Consider the following 20032-nt stretch of genomic DNA (forward strand, 5'->3'; position numbering starts at 1 on the left):
CGTTTGACTTTGGTAAACTGTGAGTGTTTTTTGGCTTCTGCTGGAGCAAAATCAGGGAAAATGGACAGCTTCTTGCCTTGATAAAGTAGAGGGGGAGTTTTCCCTGCGCAACGCAATATCTCCTCCTTGACATGGAAGTAATGCACTCTGATAATCAATGGTCGTGGCGGGTCCCCTGCCTTGGGCTTCTCTCTGAGGGATCTGTGCACTCTAACAGGGGTGCTTCCTCCAGATTCAAAACATCTTGCATCAAAAGCTGTGACACAAACTCCCTAGGGTGAGGTTGAATCAGCTGCAGCCAGTTATCGTGACAAAATGCCCTGTATTTTGATGATAAAGGAAGACAAAAACCATGTGAAGCTGAGGCTTGTAAAAACAGAATAACATTAACCCTTGTGTCCTGTTAAGAAACACTACTCTATTCCCATGATAGTGGCTCTTTGGACGGCTGTAAATATGTGGTTGATGAACATTTTTTCAAACTTTTTTTTTTTACATAATTATGTTGATTCAGTCCGGCACAAAATTACTAAAGTTTAAAAAATATATAAAAATATTTTACTATTTTATAACGGAAAAAAACACAGTTTTCACAATTTCACTTTGTGATACACATAATTAGTTAATCCACTTCAGTTCTGCACAAAAAGTCTGTGTACTTTTGCGTTCATTGTATTTTCGATTTTAAAAGTACTTTTCATTTGTCTATATAAGACATTAACTTCATAATAGACTCTCCCAACACAGAAAATACAACAATTAACCTTCATTACGATTACGTTGAATCGTTTTCTGCGTCAACTTGAATACCCAGAAGTGAAACCGTCTTGATTCGGAGAATAGTGTCAAACTTCAGTAGATCTGAGTCTCTTGGCTAAAAGATAAATTCCAAACGCTGTTGACCAGTGACCAGCGTTCACAAACACTTGTTATTCCATCTGTATTTGTGCACTCCTGCCAAATGTACACAGTGTGTTCTGTGGACATGGCGCCGCTCGTGTACTGTGTACGAGACTCCGCAGTACGAGGACAATACCAGACTGGAATGAACAGATGTGTAAAGATGGCCATGGTACAAGTGCCAGCGCCGACCTATTGGAGAGTTAGTTGTGTATAGCTTACCTGTCGTTCATTTAAGCCTAACTGCTCTGTCCAGCTGCTGAAGCCATATGACCCAGCGGCATAGTCACCTTTTTCCAGAAATTCCCATGGGCGCCGCTATGAATTGTGCCCACCTCTTTTCTCCAATCAGTTAACATGAGACTGGAGAAGTCCACATAAAATCAGTTACTACACGAAAACAAATCTGTTTTTAGGCCGCGCAGCGAAATGTTGCAGTGTGGACTTGTTGGTGTAAATGAACATTGGACATTTTACACAAATCAATCGGGCTGTGTGTGTGTGGTCAGAAAGAAGGGCAAGTCAGATCAGTTGCAAAGGGACATGGGATCTGCCATGTAAAACTTAGCAGATACTGCAAAACACAGCAAAAGCTGAGAGACCGGGCTTCGTGCTCTACTGGAAGTGTCGAACAAGGCAAAAAGAGGCAAAAGGGGGCGGGGCGGAATAAAGTGAATAGGCTAAGTTGTGCCCATAGTGAGGATGATGTCACAGACTGGACAGCCAAAATGACACACTCTCTCTTTGCTGGACAGGGGGTAATTCATGGAAATTCATGAGGAGCACAATGTTTACGCAGCATTTTTTTTTTTTTTAGCTCATGGTAGCGTTGGAATCCTTCCGTTAGGCAAACACCCACCAGCCCATGCTATGACACGCTTTACACATCTGTGTTTGCCAGTCTGGAACCAGCAGCCACTTTTAAGGCTCTCAGACCCCAGACACACTGGCCACGTTTTCTGCGCGTTTATGAACGTTTTGAACATGCGTTTTGACATATACTGCATTGAAGGTGAATTTGGGCGTTCTGCTCTCCCAAAATTCCATCCACTGAGCGGCGCTGGGGGGGAGAAAAGAGTAACACAAATACCATGCACACATCCACACACACACATACACACACACAAACACACACACACACACACACACACACACACACACACACACACACACACACACACACACACACACACACACACACCGACACACACATTCACAGGCGCACATCCATAGCCATACCGACATAAAATAATCCCAAAAGTAGTAAACAATCAGAACTAACAATGACAGAAAAAATAAAAAATAAAAATAATAATAATAATAAATCCATCAAGACAAAAAAAAGTAGTCAAGGAATAAATCCATTAATATACATAATAGATAATATAGATAAAGGTTGACAAAAAAAGAGATCATATAAATAAAGTAATAATAACCGAAAAATAATTAAAAAAACAAACAAAAACAAACAAAAAACAAAAAAACAATATAACAATTACAAATATTTGTAAAAAAAAAAAAAAAAAAGGAAAAGAAAGAAAAGATGGTTATTCTCAATTATTCCCAGGGGAGGAGTCCAAATACAAATAAGCATTGTTTATCCACAACGTTGCCAACGTGACAAACAAGAATAGACCAAAAATATATATATATACATATACACACACATATATATATACACATGTAATTGAATTTTGAAAAACAGCGACGAAATCGGCAAAAAGGAACAAAAAAATAAACAAATAAACAAATACTAAGATAAAAATAAAATAAATTCGGAACAGGCACAGTGCAAAAAAAATGGGCAAAAGATGCTACAAAAAAGAGTGATCAGAATGCATTGGGAATTAAGAAAATTAAAAAAATTAAAAATTTTGCAGCTTTAAACGAGATCTTACACTGGCCTGGCTCAAGAAGCTTCCATACCTGGGCAAAGCTGGACCGGAGAGGATGCCAAAATAGTTTATTCAAGAGACAAACTGTTAATTCCTGTAGTAGTTTAGTTCATTACTGAACGTAAAGTGCAGCCGTAATCTAGTATTTATCTATCAGTTCTTTTCATTTATTTATCTGTCATGGTTCAGTAGTATCACTAAGTTTACTGCCAGCATCGAATATCTGACTAGCCCTAGTCAAGTGCCACATTCGGATATTAAACAGCACTCTGCTACTGCTGATGTCCAATGTACATATAATATTTTCTCCATTTGTCCTCATATTCATTCCATTTATCATTTATCCTGTAGAAAAGTTGTTCATATGTAGCCACACGTCCTAGTTTTCACATTTTCTCCCGAACTGACCCTAATGTGATGTTAGTGGCATTTTCTGTCCCATTGACTCCCATTATGAACTCACTTTTTCATGACTCTGCCGTCACACTTTAAAAACATATTTTTTGATTGTTTGTAGTTTCTTCTGATCAGTAGGAAACATTAATGATTTTTACAGTTCAAATTGAATTTCCATTATTTACCCTGAAAATGCATTTTCAATGCATTTCTATGGGAAAAACCTAATAACACAGTGAGGCTGTTTCTGTGGAGTTATGAGGCTCATGGGGGATATGCTTATACGGGGCGCTGGGGGATGTCTGTGGGAAGGTCCTGGGGGTTGTTGGAGGGTTTGTGATTGGGGGTGGTTGTCCATGATGGGTACCCCCCAGGTTCATTCAGATCACAGCTGGGAAAATTCTATATTTTCCTCCAAAAACACACAATTTCTGGAGAATGACCGACTGAGATCTATAAATTAGGCCAGAGTAAAGTGTGACGAGATTTGAGCAGAGCTGGACACCTGCAGGGACATTTCTCATAGTAACAGTGTGATGTTGTTGTTTGCAGCTACAACTGGGGACTCAGTTTATGGCTGTGCCTCCGAGAATCTGTGTGATGTTGGTGGATCTTTATTCACCTCCCCTTTGTTTGAGACCATCGGCCCCATCCAAGGCACACCGACCTGCTGTGCTACCAGCAACTGCAATGCCCCAACTACTACTACTACTACTGCAGCCCCTACTACTACTACTACTACTGCAGCCCCAACTACTACTACTACTACTGCAGCCCCTACTACTACTACTACTACTGCAGCCCCTACTACTACTACTACTACTGCAGCCCCTACTACTACTACTACTACTGCAGCCCCAACTACTACTACTACTACTACAGCCCCAACTACTACTACTACTACTGCCGCCCCAACTACTACAACTATTACTGCAGCCCCAACTACTACTACTACTACTACTGCAGCCCCAACTACTACTACTACAGCCCCAACTACTACTACTACTACTGCAGCCCCAACTACTACTACCACGACTGCAGCCCCAACTACTACTACTACTACTGCAGCCCCAACTACTACTACTACCACTACTAGAGCCCCAACTACTACTACTACTACTTCAGCCCCAACTACTACTACTACTACTGCAGCCCCAACTACTACTACTACTACTGCAGCCCCAACTACTACTACTACAGCCCCAACTACTACTACTACTGCAGCCCCAACTACTACAACTACTACTGCAGCCCCAACTACTACTACTGCAGCCCCAACTACTACTACTACTACTGCAGCCCCAACTACTACAACTACTACTGCAGTTGTCGGACTCTCTTGTTTGACTTGTACAGACTCAAATGATTTAACTTGTGCAAACACAAATTCCGTCACCTGCTCCGGCGAGACCCAGTGTGTCTCTGCCACTATAGGTATGTTCAAAGATATTTTTTCTTTATGACCATATTAAAACCATTTTTTAAAAGTACACAGAAGGAGCTAACTCTTACTTGTATATGAATTGTCCACAGTGACCAGACCAAGGGGACAGGGACAGGGACGAACCACTAAGAAAATAAAAAGCTGTGACACTGACAATTTCTGTGGAGGCCAAACTGGGACCCAGGAGTTTTCACTGGACGTGAGAGATAAGGTTTGGGCCAGAGCTGAATGCTGCGACACTGACGATTGTAACTCTGCTGATGCAACCGGTGAGTGAGCGTTTTCACCAGGATTGTTTAGATTTACTAGAGCTTGGTTGTGACTCTTTTGTGTGTGTGTGTCTCTTCTTTCAGCTCTGGTAAACCCTCCAGAAGGCACACTGACTTGCATCACATGCAGGGATAATGGCAAATGCAACAGTGAAATAAACTGCACCACTCTGGAGGACAGATGCTTCACATCCACAAGTAAGTTCTACACAAGACCCAGAGCTGAACACCTGCAGGGACAGATGACTCTGCCGTCGCACTTTAAAAACATATTTTTTGATTGTTTGTAGTTTCTTCTGATCAGTAGGAAACATTGATGATTTTTACAGTTCAAATTGAATTTCCACATTGATGATTTTTACAGTTCAAATTGAATTTCCATTATTTACCCTGAAAATGCATTTTCAATGCATTTCTATGGGAAAAACCTAATAACACAGTGAGGCTGTTTCTGTGGAGTTATGAGGCTCATGGGGGATATGCTTATACGGGGCGCTGGGGGATGTCTGTGGGAAGGTCCTGGGGGTTGTTGGAGGGTTTGTGATTGGGGGTGGTTGTCCATGATGGGTACCCCCCAGGTTCATTCAGATCACAGCTGGGAAAATTCTGTATTTTCCTACAAAAAATCATAATTTCTGGAGAATAACCGACTGAGATCTATGAATTAGGCCAAAGTAAAGTGTGACGAGATTTGAGCAGAGCTGGACACCTGCAGGGACATTTCTCATAGTAACAGTGTGATGTTGTTGTTTGCAGCTACAACTGGGGACTCAGTTTATGGCTGTGCCTCCGAGAATCTGTGTGATGTTGGTGGATCTTTATTCACCTCCCCTTTGTTTGAGACCATCGGCCCCATCCAAGGCACACCGACCTGCTGTGCTACCAGCAACTGCAATGCCCCAACTACTACTACTACTACTGCAACCCCTACTACTACTACTACTACTGCAGCCCCAACTACTACTACTACTACTGCAGCCCCTACTACTACTACGACTACTGCAGCCCCAACTACTACTACTACTACTGCAGCCCCAACTACTACTACTACTACTGCAGCCCCAACTCCAACTACCACTACTGCAGCCCCAACTACTACTACTACCACTACTAGAGCCCCAACTACTACTACTACTACTGCAGCCCCAACTACTACTACTACTACTACTACTACAGCCCCAACTACTACTACTACTACTGCAGCCCCAACTCCAACTACCACGACTGCAGCCCCAACTACTACTACTACTACTGCAGCCCCAACTACTACTATTACCAGTACTAGAGCCCCAACTACTACTACTACTACTGCAGCCCCAACTACTACTACCACGACTGCAGCCCCAACTACTACTACTACTACTACTGCAGCCCCAACTACTACTACTACTACTGCAGCCCCAACTACTACTACCACTACTACAGCCCCAACTACTACTACTACTACTGCAGCCCCAACTACTACTGCTACTACTACAGCCCCAACTACTACTACTACGACTGCAGCCCCAACTCCGACTGCCACGACTGCAGCCCCAATTACTACTACTACTACTACAGCCCCAACTACTACTACTACTACTGCAGCCCCAACTACTACTATTACCACTACTAGAGCCCCAACTACTACTACTACTACTGCAGCCCCAACTACTACTACCACGACTGCAGCTCCAACTACTACTACTACTACTACTGCAGCCCCAACTACTACTACTACTACTGCAGCCCCAACTACTACTACTACCACTACTACAGCCCCAACTACTACTACTACTACTGCAGCCCCAACTACTACTACTACTACTACAGCCCCAACTACGACTACCACGACTGCAGCCCCAACTACTACTACTACTACTGCAGCCCCAACTACTACTACTACTGCAGCCCCAATTACTACTACTACTACTGCAGCCCCAACTACTACTACTTCTACTACAGCCCCAACTACTCCTACTACAGCCCCAACTACTGCCACTACTACTGCAGCCCCAACAACTACTACTTCTACTACAGCCCCAACTACTGCCACTACTACTGCAGCCCCAACTACTTCTACTACAGCCCCAACTACTACTACTACTGCAGCCCCAACTACTACTACTACTACTGCAGTTGTCGGACTCTCTTGTTTGACTTGTACAGACTCAAATGATTTAACTTGTGCAAACACAAATTCCGTCACCTGCTCCGGCGAGACCCAGTGTGTCTCTGCCACTATAGGTATGTTCAAAGATATTTGTCTTCATGACCATATTAAAACCATTTTTTAAAAGTACACAGAAGGAGCTAACTCTTACTTGTATATGAATTGTCCACAGTGACCAGACCAAGGGGACAGGGACAGGGACGAACCACTAAGAAAATAAAAAGCTGTGACACTGACAATTTCTGTGGAGGCCAAACTGGGACCCAGGAGTTTTCACTGGACGTGAGAGATAAGGTTTGGGCCAGAGCTGAATGCTGCGACACAGACAATTGTAACTCTGCTGATGTAACCGGTGAGTGAGCGTTTTCACCAGGATTGTTTAGATTTACTAGAGCTTGGTTGTGACTCTTTTTTGTGTGTGTGTCTCTTCTATCAGCTCTGGTAAACCCTCCAGAAGGCACACTGACTTGCATCACATGCAGGGATAATGGCAAATGCAACAGTGAAATAAACTGCACCACTCTGGAGGACAGATGCTTCACATCCACAAGTAAGTTCTACACAAGACCCAGAGCTGAACACCTGCAGGGACAGATGACTCCGCCGTCACACTTTAAAAACATATTTTTTGATTGTTTGTAGTTTCTTCTGATCAGTAGGAAACATTGATGATTTTTACAGTTCAAATTGAATTTCCATTATTTACCCTGAAAATGCATTTTCAATGCATTTCTATGGGAAACACCTAATAACACAGTGAGGCTGTTTCTGTGGAGTTATGAGGCTCATGGGGGATATGCTTATAAGGGGCGCTGGGGGATGTCTGTGGGAAGGTCCTGTGGGTTGTTGGAGGGTTTGTGATTGGGGGTGGTTGTCCATGATGGGTACCCCCCAGGTTCATTCAGATCACAGCTGGGAAAATTCTGTATTTTCCTACAAAAAAATCACAATTTCTGGAGAATGACCGACTGAGATCTATGAATTAGGCCAAAGTAAAGTGTGACGAGATTTGAGCAGAGCTGGACACCTGCAGGGACATTTCTCATAGTAACAGTGTGATGTTGTTGTTTGCAGCTACAACTGGGGACTCAGTTTATGGCTGTGCCTCTGAGAATCTGTGTGATGTTGGTGGATCTTTATTCACCTCCCCTTTGTTTGAGACCATCGGCCCCATCCAAGGCACACCGACCTGCTGTGCTACCAGCAACTGCAATGCCCCAACTACTACTACTACTACTACTACTACAGCCACAACTACTACTACTACTACTGCAGCCCCTACTACTACTACTACTACTGCAGCCCCAACTACTACTACTACTACTGCAGCCCCTACTACTACTACTACTACTGCAGCCCCAACTACTACTACTGCAGACCCAACTACAACTACTACTACTACTGAAGCCCCTACTACTACTACTACTACTGCAGCCCCTGCTACTACTACTACTACTGCAGCCCCAACTACTACTACTACTACTGCAGCCCCAACTACTACAACTACTACTGCAGCCCCAACTACTACTACTACTACTGCAGCCCCAACTACTACTACTACAGCCCCAACTACTACTACTACTACTGCAGCCCCAACTACTACAACTACTACTGCAGCCCCAACTACTACTACTGCAGCCCCAACTACTACTACTACTACTGCAGCCCCAACTACTACAACTACTACTGCAGCCCCAACTACTACTACTACTACTGCAGCCCCAACTACTACTACTACTACTGCAGCCCCAACTACTACTACTACTACTGCAGCCCCTACTACTACTACTGCAGACCCAACTACAACTACTACTACTACTGAAGCCCCTACTACTACTACTACTACTGCAGCCCCTACTACTACTACTACTACTGCAGCCCCAACTACTACTACTACTACTGCAGCCCCAACTACTACAACTACTAATGCAGCCCCAACTACTACTACTACTACTGCAGCCCCAACTACTACTACTACAGCCCCAACTACTACTACTATTACTGCAGCCCCAACTACTACAACTACTACTGCAGCCCCAACTACTACTACTGCAGCCCCAACTACTACTACTACTACTGCAGCCCCAACTACTACTACTACAGCCCCAACTACTACTACTACTACTGCAGCCCCAACTACTACAACTACTACTGCAGCCCCAACTACTACTACTACAGCCCCAACTCCAACTACCACGACTGCAGCCCCAACTACTACTACTACTACTGCAGCCCCAACTACTACAACTACTACTGCAGCCCCAACTACTACTACTACTACTGCAGCCCCAACTACTACAACTACTACTGCAGCCCCAACTACTACTACTACAGCCCCAACTCCAACTACCACGACTGCAGCCCCAACTACTACTACTACTACTGCAGCCCCAACTACTACTACTACTACTGCAGCCCCAACTACTACTACTACCACTACTACAGCCCCAACTACTACTACTACTACTGCAGCCCCAACTCCAACTACCACGACTGCAGCCCCAACTACTACTACTACTACTACAGCCCCAACTACTACTACTACAGCCCCAACTCCAACTACCACGACTGCAGCCCCAACTACTACTACTACTACTGCAGCCCCAACTACTACTACTAATACTGCAGCCCCAACTACTACTACTACTACTGCAGCCCCAACTACTACAACTACTACTGCAGCCCCAACTACTACTACTACAGCCCCAACTCCAACTACCACGACTGCAGCCCCAACTACTACTACTACTACTGCAGCCCCAACTACTACAACTACTACTGCAGCCCCAACTACTACTACTACTACTGCAGCCCCAACTACTACTACTACTACTGCAGCCCCAACTACTACTACTACTACTGCAGCCCCTACTACTACTACTGCAGACCCAACTACAACTACTACTACTACTGAAGCCCCTACTACTACTACTACTACTGCAGCCCCTACTACTACTACTACTACTGCAGCCCCAACTACTACTACTACTACTGCAGCCCCAACTACTACAACTACTACTGCAGCCCCAACTACTACTACTACTACTGCAGCCCCAACTACTACTACTACAGCCCCAACTACTACTACTACTACTGCAGCCCCAACTACTACAACTACTACTGCAGCCCCAACTACTACTACTGCAGCCCCAACTACTACTACTACTACTGCAGCCCCAACTACTACTACTACAGCCCCAACTACTACTACTACTACTGCAGCCCCAACTACTACAACTACTACTGCAGCCCCAACTACTACTACTACAGCCCCAACTCCAACTACCACGACTGCAGCCCCAAGTACTACTACTACTACTGCAGCCCCAACTACTACAACTACTACTGCAGCCCCAACTACTACTACTACTACTGCAGCCCCAACTACTACTACTACAGCCCCAACTACTACTACTACTACTGCAGCCCCAACTACTACAACTACTACTGCAGCCCCAACTACTACTACTACAGCCCCAACTCCAACTACCACGACTGCAGCCCCAACTACTACTACTACTACTACTGCAGCCCCAACTACTACTACTACTACTGCAGCCCCAACTACTACTACTACCACTACTACAGCCCCAACTACTACTACTACTACTGCAGCCCCAACTCCAACTACCACGACTGCAGCCCCAACTACTACTACTACTACTACAGCCCCAACTACTACTACTACAGCCCCAACTCCAACTACCACGACTGCAGCCCCAACTACTACTACTACTACTGCAGCCCCAACTACTACTACTAATACTGCAGCCCCAACTACTACTACTACTACTATTACAGCCCCAACTACTACTTCTCCTACTATAGCCCCAACTACTACCAGTACTACTGCAGCCCCAACTATTACTACTACTACTGCAGCCCCAACTACTACTACTACTACTACAGCCCCTACCACTACTACTACATCCCCAACTACTACTACTACTACTGCAGCCCCAAAAACTACTACTACTACCACCACTGCAGCCCCAACTACTACTACTACTGTAGCCCCAACAACTACTACTCCTACTACAGCCCCAACTACTACCACTACTACTGCAGCCCCAACTACTACTACTACTACTGCAGCCCCAACTACTACTACTCCTACTACATCCCCAACGACTACTACTACAACTACAGCCCCAACTACTACTACTACTACTGCAGCCCCAACTACTACTACTCCTACTACAGCCCCAACTACTACTACTACTACTGCAGCCCCAACTACTACTACTACTACTGCAGTTGTCGGACTCTCTTGTTTGACTTGTACAGACTCAAATGATTTAACTTGTGCAAACACAAATTCCGTCACCTGCTCCGGCGAGACCCAGTGTGTCTCTGCCACTATAGGTATGTTCAAATATATTTTTTCTTTATGACCATATTAAAACCATTTTTTAAAAGTACAAAGAAGGAGGAGCTAACTCTTACTTGTATATGAATTGTCCACAGTGACCAGACCAAGGAGACAGGGACAGGGACGAACCACTAAGAAAATAAAAAGCTGTGACACTGACAATTTCTGTGGAGGCCAAACTGGGACCCAGGAGTTTTCACTGGACGTGAGAGATAAGGTTTGGGCCAGAGCTGAATGCTGCGACACTGACGATTGTAACTCTGCTGATGCAACCGGTGAGTGAGCGTTTTCACCGGGATTGTTTAGATTTACTAGAGCTTGGTTGTGACTGTTTTTTGTGTGTGTCTCTTCTTTCAGCTCTGGTAAACCCTCCAGAAGGCACACTGACTTGCATCACATGCAGGGATAATGGCAAATGCAACAGTGAAATAAACTGCACCACTCTGGAGGACAGATGCTTCACATCCACAAGTAAGTTCTACACAAGACCCAGAGCTGGACCCCTGCAGGGACAGATGACTCTGCCGTCGCACTTTAAAAACATATTTTTTGATTGTTTGTAGTTTCTTCTGATCAGTAGGAAACATTGATGATTTTTACAGTTCAAATTGAATTTCCATTATTTACCCTGAAAATGCATTTTCAATGCATTTCTATGGGAAAAACCTAATAACACAGTGAGGCTGTTTCTGTGGAGTTATGAGGCTCATGGGGGATATGCTTATACGGGGCGCTGGGGGATGTCTGTGGGAAGGTCCTGGGGGTTGTTGGAGAGTTTGTGATTGGGGGTGGTTGTCCATGATGGGTACCCCCCAGGTTCATTCAGATCACAGCTGGGAAAATTCTGTATTTTCCTACAAAAAAATCACAATTTCTGGAGAATGACCGACTGAGATCTATGAATTAGGCCAAAGTAAAGTGTGACGAGATTTGAGCAGAGCTGGACACCTGCAGGGACATTTCTCATAGTAACAGTGTGATGTTGTTGTTTGCAGCTACAACTGGGGACTCAGTTTATGGCTGTGCCTCTGAGAATCTGTGTGATGTTGGTGGATCTTTATTCACCTCCCCTTTGTTTGAGACCATCGGCCCCATCCAAGGCACACCGACCTGCTGTGCTACCAGCAACTGCAATGCCCCTACTACTACTACTACTACTGCAGCCCCTACTACTACTACTACTACTACTGCAGCCCCAACTACTACTACTACTACTACTGCAGCCCCAACTACTACTACTACTACTGCAGCCCCTACTACTACTACTACTACTGCAGCCCCAACTACTACTACGACTACTGCAGACCCAACTACTACTACTACTACTGCAGCCCCAACTACTACAACTACTACTGCAGCCCCAACTACTACTACGACTACTGCAGACCCAACTACTACTACTACTACTGCAGCCCCTACTACTACTACTACTACTGCAGCCCCAACTACTACTACGACTACTGCAGACCCAACTACTACTACTACTACTGCAGCCCCAACTACTACTACTACTACTGCAGCCCCAACTACTACTACTACTACTGCAGCCCCAACTACTACTACTACTACTGCAGCCCCAACTACTACAACTACTACTGCAGCCCCAACTACTACTACGACTACTGCAGACCCAACTACAACTACTACTACTACTGAAGCCCCAACTACTACTACTACTACTGCAGCCCCTACTACTACTACTACTACTACTGCAGACCCAACTACAACTACTACTACTACTGAAGCCCCTACTACTACTACTACTACTACTGCAGCCCCAACTACTACTACTACTACTGCAGCCCCAACTACTACTACTACTGCAGCCCCAACTACTACAACTACTACTGCAGCCCCAACTACTACTACTACTACTGCAGCCCCAACTACTACTACTGCAGCCCCAACTACTACAACTACTACTGCAGCCCCAACTACTACAACTACTACTGCAGCCCCAACTACTACTACTGCAGCCCCAACTTCTACTACTACTACTGCAGCCCCAACTACTACTACTACAGCCCCAACTACTACTACTACTGCAGCCCCAACTACTACAACTACTACTGCAGCCCCAACTACTACTACTACTACTGCAGCAGCCCCAACTCCAACTACCACGACTGCAGCCCCAACTACTACTACTACTACTGCAGCCCCAACTACTACTACTACTACTACAGCCCCAACTACAACTACTACTACTGCAGCCCCAACTCCAACTACCACGACTGCAGCCCCAACTACTACTACTCCTACTGCAGCCCCAACTACTACTACTACTACTGCAGCCCCAACTACTACTACTACAGCCCCAACTACTACTACTACTACTGCAGCCCCAACTACTACTACTACTACTGCAGGCCCAACTACTACTACTACTACTGCAGCCCCAACTCCAACTACCACTACTACAGCCCCAACTACTACTACTACCACTACTGCAGCCCCAACTACTACTACTACTGTAGCCCCAACAACTACTACTCCTACTACAGCCCCAACTACTACCACTACTACTGCAGCCCCAACTACTACTACTACTACTGCAGCCCCAACTACTACTACTCCTACTACAGCCCCAACGACTACTACTACTACTACAGCCCCAACTACTACTACTACTACTGCAGCCCCAACTACTACTACTCCTACTACAGCCCCAACTACTACTACTACTACTACTACAGCCCCAACTACTGCTACTACTACTGCAGCCCAGACGAGTACTACTACTGCAGCCCAGACGACTACTACCACTACTACTGCAGCCCCAACTACTACTACTAATACTGCAGCTCCAACTACTACTACTACAACTGCAGCCCCAACTACTACTACTACTACTACTGCAGCCCCAACTACTACTACTACAACTGCAGCCCCAACTACTACTACTCCGACTGCAGCCCCAACTCCAACTGCCACGACTGCAGCCCCAATTACTACAACTACTACTACAGCCCCAACTACTACTACTACTACTGCAGCCCCAACTCCAACTACCACGACTGCAGCTCCAACTACTACTACTACTACTGCAGCCCCAACTACTACTACTACCACTACTACAGCCCCAACTACTACTACTACTACTGCAGCCCCAACTACTACTACTCCTACTACAGCCCCAACTACGACTACCACGACTGCAGCCCCAACTACTACTACTACTACTGCAGCCCCAACTACTACTACTACTGCAGCCCCAATTACTACTACTACTACTGCAGCCCCAACTACTACTACTTCTACTACAGCCCCAACTACTTCTACTACAGCCCCAACTACTGCCACTACTACTGCAGCCCCAACTACTTCTACTACAGCCCCAACTACTACTACTCCTGCAGCCCCAACTACTACTACTACTACTGCAGTTGTCGGACTCTCTTGTTTGACTTGTACAGACTCAAATGATTTAACTTGTGCAAACACAAATTCGGTCACCTGCTCCGGCGAGACCCAGTGTGTCTCTGCTACTATAGGTATGTTCAAAGATATTTTTTCTTTATGACCATATTAAAACCATTTTTTAAAAGTACACAGAAGGAGCTAACTCTTACTTGTATATGAATTGCCCACAGTGACCAGACCAAGGGGACAGGGACAGGGACGAACCACTAAGAAAATAAAAAGCTGTGACACTGACAATTTCTGTGGAGGCCAAACTGGGACCCAGGAGTTTTCACTGGACGTGAGAGATAAGGTTTGGGCCAGAGCTGAATGCTGCGACACTGACGATTGTAACTCTGCTGATGTAACCGGTGAGTGAGCGTTTTCACCAGGATTGTTTAGATTTACTAGAGCTTGGTTGTGACTCTTTTGTGTGTGTGTGTCTCTTCTTTCAGCTCTGGTAAACCCTCCAGAAGGCACACTGACTTGCATCACATGCAGGGATAATGGCAAATGCAACAGTGAAATAAACTGCACCACTCTGGAGGACAGATGCTTCACATCCACAAGTAAGTTCTACACAAGACCCAGAGCTGAACACCTGCAGGGACAGATGACTCTGCCGTCGCACTTTAAAAACATATTTTTTGATTGTTTGTAGTTTCTTCTGATCAGTAGGAAACATTGATGATTTTTACAGTTCAAATTGAATTTCCACATTGATGATTTTTACAGTTCAAATTGAATTTCCATTATTTACCCTGAAAATGCATTTTCAATGCATTTCTATGGGAAAAACCTAATAACACAGTGAGGCTGTTTCTGTGGAGTTATGAGGCTCATGGGGGATATGCTTATACGGGGCGCTGGGGGATGTCTGTGGGAAGGTCCTGGGGGTTGTTGGAGGGTTTGTGATTGGGGGTGGTTGTCCATGATGGGTACCCCCCAGGTTCATTCAGATCACAGCTGGGAAAATTCTGTATTTTCCTACAAAAAATCATAATTTCTGGAGAATAACCGACTGAGATCTATGAATTAGGCCAAAGTAAAGTGTGACGAGATTTGAGCAGAGCTGGACACCTGCAGGGACATTTCTCATAGTAACAGTGTGATGTTGTTGTTTGCAGCTACAACTGGGGACTCAGTTTATGGCTGTGCCTCCGAGAATCTGTGTGATGTTGGTGGATCTTTATTCACCTCCCCTTTGTTTGAGACCATCGGCCCCATCCAAGGCACACCGACCTGCTGTGCTACCAGCAACTGCAATGCCCCTACTACTACTACTACTACTGCAACCCCTACTACTACTACTACTACTGCAGCCCCAACTACTACTACTACTACTGCAGCCCCTACTACTACTACTACTACTGCAGCCCCAACTACTACTACTACTACTACTGCAGCCCCAACTACGACTACTACTGCAGCCCCAACTACTACTACAACTACTGCAGCCCCAACTACTACTACCACTACTGCAGCCCCAACTACTACTACAACTACTGCAGCCCCAACTACTACTACTACTACTGCAGCCCCAAGTACTACTATTACTACTGCAGCCCCGACAACTACTACCACTACTGCAACCCCAACTACTACTACCACTACTGCAGCCCCAACTACTACTACAACTACTGCAGCCCCAACTACTACTACTACTACTGCAGCCCCAACTACTACTACTACAGCCCCAACTACTACTACTACTACTGCAGCCCCAACTACTACAACTACTACTGCAGCCCCAACTACTACTACTGCAGCCCCAACTACTACTACTACTACTACTGCAGCCCCAACTCCAACTACCACGACTGCAGCCCCAACTACTACTACTACTACTACAGCCCCAACTACTACTACTACTACTGCAGCCCCAACTACTACTACTACCACTACTAGAGCCCCAACTACTACTACTACTACTGCAGCCCCAACTACTACTACTACTACTACTACTACTACTGCAGCCCCAACTACTACTACTACTACTGCGGCCCCAACTACTACTACTACTACAGCAGCCCCAACTACTACTACTACTACTGCAGCCCCAACTACTACTACTACTACTGCAGCCCCAACTACTACTACTACTACAGCCCCAACTACTACTACTACTATTGCAGCCCCAACTACTACAACTACTACTGCAGCCCCAACTACTACTACCACGACTGCAGCCCCAACTACTACTACTACTACTGCAGCCCCAACTACTACAACTACTACTGCAGCCCCAACTACTACTACTACAGCCCCAACTACTACTACTACTACTGCAGCCCCAACTACTACTACTACTACTGCAGTCCCAACTACTACTACTACTACTGCAGCCCCAACTACTACTACCACGACTGCAGCCCCAACTACTACTACTACTACTGCAGCCCCAACTACTACAACTACTACTGCAGCCCCAACTACTACTACTACAGCCCCAACTACTACTACTACTACTGCAGCCCCAACTACTACTACTACTACTGCAGCCCCAACTACTACTACTACCACTACTAGAGCCCCAACTACTACTACTACTACTGCAGCCCCAACTACTACTACTACTACTGCAGCCCCAAGTACTACTACTACTACTGCAGCCCCAACTACTACTACTACTACTGCAGCCCCAACTTCAACTACCACTACTGCAGCCCCAACTACTACTACTACCACTACTAGAGCCCCAACTACTACTACTACTACTGCAGCCCCAACTACTACTACTACTACTACAGCCCCAACTACTACTACTACTACTGCAGCCCCAACTCCAACTACCACGACTGCAGCCCCAACTACTACTACTACTACTGCAGCCCCAACTACTACTATTACCACTACTAGAGCCCCAACTACTACTACTACTACTGCAGCCCCAACTACTACTACCACGACTGCAGCCCCAACTACTACTACTACTGCAGCCCCAACTACTACTACTACTACTGCAGCCCCAACTACTACTACCACTACTACAGCCCCAACTACTACTACTACTACTGCAGCCCCAACTACTACTGCTACTACTACAGCCCCAACTACTACTACTACGACTGCAGCCCCAACTCCGACTACCACGACTGCAACCCCAACTACTACTACTACGACTGCAGCCCCAACTCCAACTGCCACGACTGCAGCCCCAATTACTACTACTACTACTACAGCCCCAACTACTACTACTACTACTGCAGCCCCAACTCCAACTACCACGACTGCAGCCCCAACTACTACTATTACCACTACTAGAGCCCCAACTACTACTACTACTACTGCAGCCCCAACTACTACTACCACGACTGCAGCTCCAACTACTACTACTACTACTACTGCAGCCCCAACTACTACTACTACTACTGCAGCCCCAACTACTACTACTACCACTACTACAGCCCCAACTACTACTACTACTACTGCAGCCCCAACTACTACTACTACTACTACAGCCCCAACTACGACTACCACGACTGCAGCCCCAACTACTACTACTACTACTGCAGCCCCAACTACTACTACTACTACTGCAGCCCCAATTACTACTACTACTACTGCAGCCCCAACTACTACTACTACTACTACTGCAGCCCCAACTCCAACTACCACGACTGCAGCCCCAACTACTACTACTACTACTACAGCCCCAACTACTACTACTACTACTGCAGCCCCAACTACTACTACTACCACTACTAGAGCCCCAACTACTACTACTACTACTGCAGCCCCAACTACTACTTCTACTACTACTACTACTACTGCAGCCCCAACTACTACTACTACTACTGCGGCCCCAACTACTACTACTACTACAGCAGCCCCAACTACTACTACTACTACTGCAGCCCCAACTACTACTACTACTACTGCAGCCCCAACTACTACTACTACTACAGCCCCAACTACTACTACTACTACTGCAGCCCCAACTACTACAACTACTACTGCAGCCCCAACTACTACTACCACGACTGCAGCCCCAACTACTACTACTACTACTGCAGCCCCAACTACTACAACTACTACTGCAGCCCCAACTACTACTACTACAGCCCCAACTACTACTACTACTACTGCAGCCCCAACTACTACTACTACTACTGCAGTCCCAACTACTACTACTACTACTGCAGCCCCAACTACTACTACCACGACTGCAGCCCCAACTACTACTACTACTACTGCAGCCCCAACTACTACAACTACTACTGCAGCCCCAACTACTACTACTACAGCCCCAACTACTACTACTACTACTGCAGCCCCAACTACTACTACTACTACTGCAGCCCCAACTACTACTACTACCACTACTAGAGCCCCAACTACTACTACTACTACTGCAGCCCCAACTACTACTACTACTACTGCAGCCCCAACTACTACTACTACTACTGCAGCCCCAACTCCAACTACCACTACTGCAGCCCCAACTACTACTACTACCACTACTAGAGCCCCAACTACTACTACTACTACTGCAGCCCCAACTACTACTACTACTACTACTACTACTACTACAGCCCCAACTACTACTACTACTACTGCAGCCCCAACTCCAACTACCACGACTGCAGCCCCAACTACTACTACTACTACTGCAGCCCCAACTACTACTATTACCACTACTAGAGCCCCAACTACTACTACTACTACTGCAGCCCCAACTACTACTACCACGACTGCAGCCCCAACTACTACTACTACTGCAGCCCCAACTACTACTACTACTACTGCAGCCCCAACTACTACTACCACTACTGCAGCCCCAACTACTACTACGACTGCAGCCCCAACTCCGACTACCACGACTGCAACCCCAACTACTACTACTACGACTGCAGCCCCAACTCCAACTGCCACGACTGCAGCCCCAATTACTACTACTACTACTACAGCCCCAACTACTACTACTACTACTGCAGCCCCAACTCCAACTACCACGACTGCAGCCCCAACTACTACTATTACCACTACTAGAGCCCCAACTACTACTACTACTACTGCAGCCCCAACTACTACTACCACGACTGCAGCTCCAACTACTACTACTACTACTACTGCAGCCCCAACTACTACTACTACTACTGCAGCCCCAACTACTACTACTACCACTACTACAGCCCCAACTACTACTACTACTACTGCAGCCCCAACTACTACTACTACTACTACAGCCCCAACTACGAC

General features: G+C 45.8%; 1 long non-coding RNA gene across 1 annotated transcript in view; it reads right to left on the reverse strand.

Moving 5' to 3' along the window:
- LOC306982337 overlaps positions 1-20032 on the reverse strand; it is a 267481-nt gene that overhangs the window by 91275 nt on the left and 156174 nt on the right. The window lies entirely within an intron of this gene.

The sequence above is a fragment of the Gobius niger genome (genome assembly GCF_951799975.1).
Source record: "Gobius niger genome assembly, chromosome: 24".
NCBI lineage: Eukaryota > Metazoa > Chordata > Actinopteri > Gobiiformes > Gobiidae > Gobius > Gobius niger.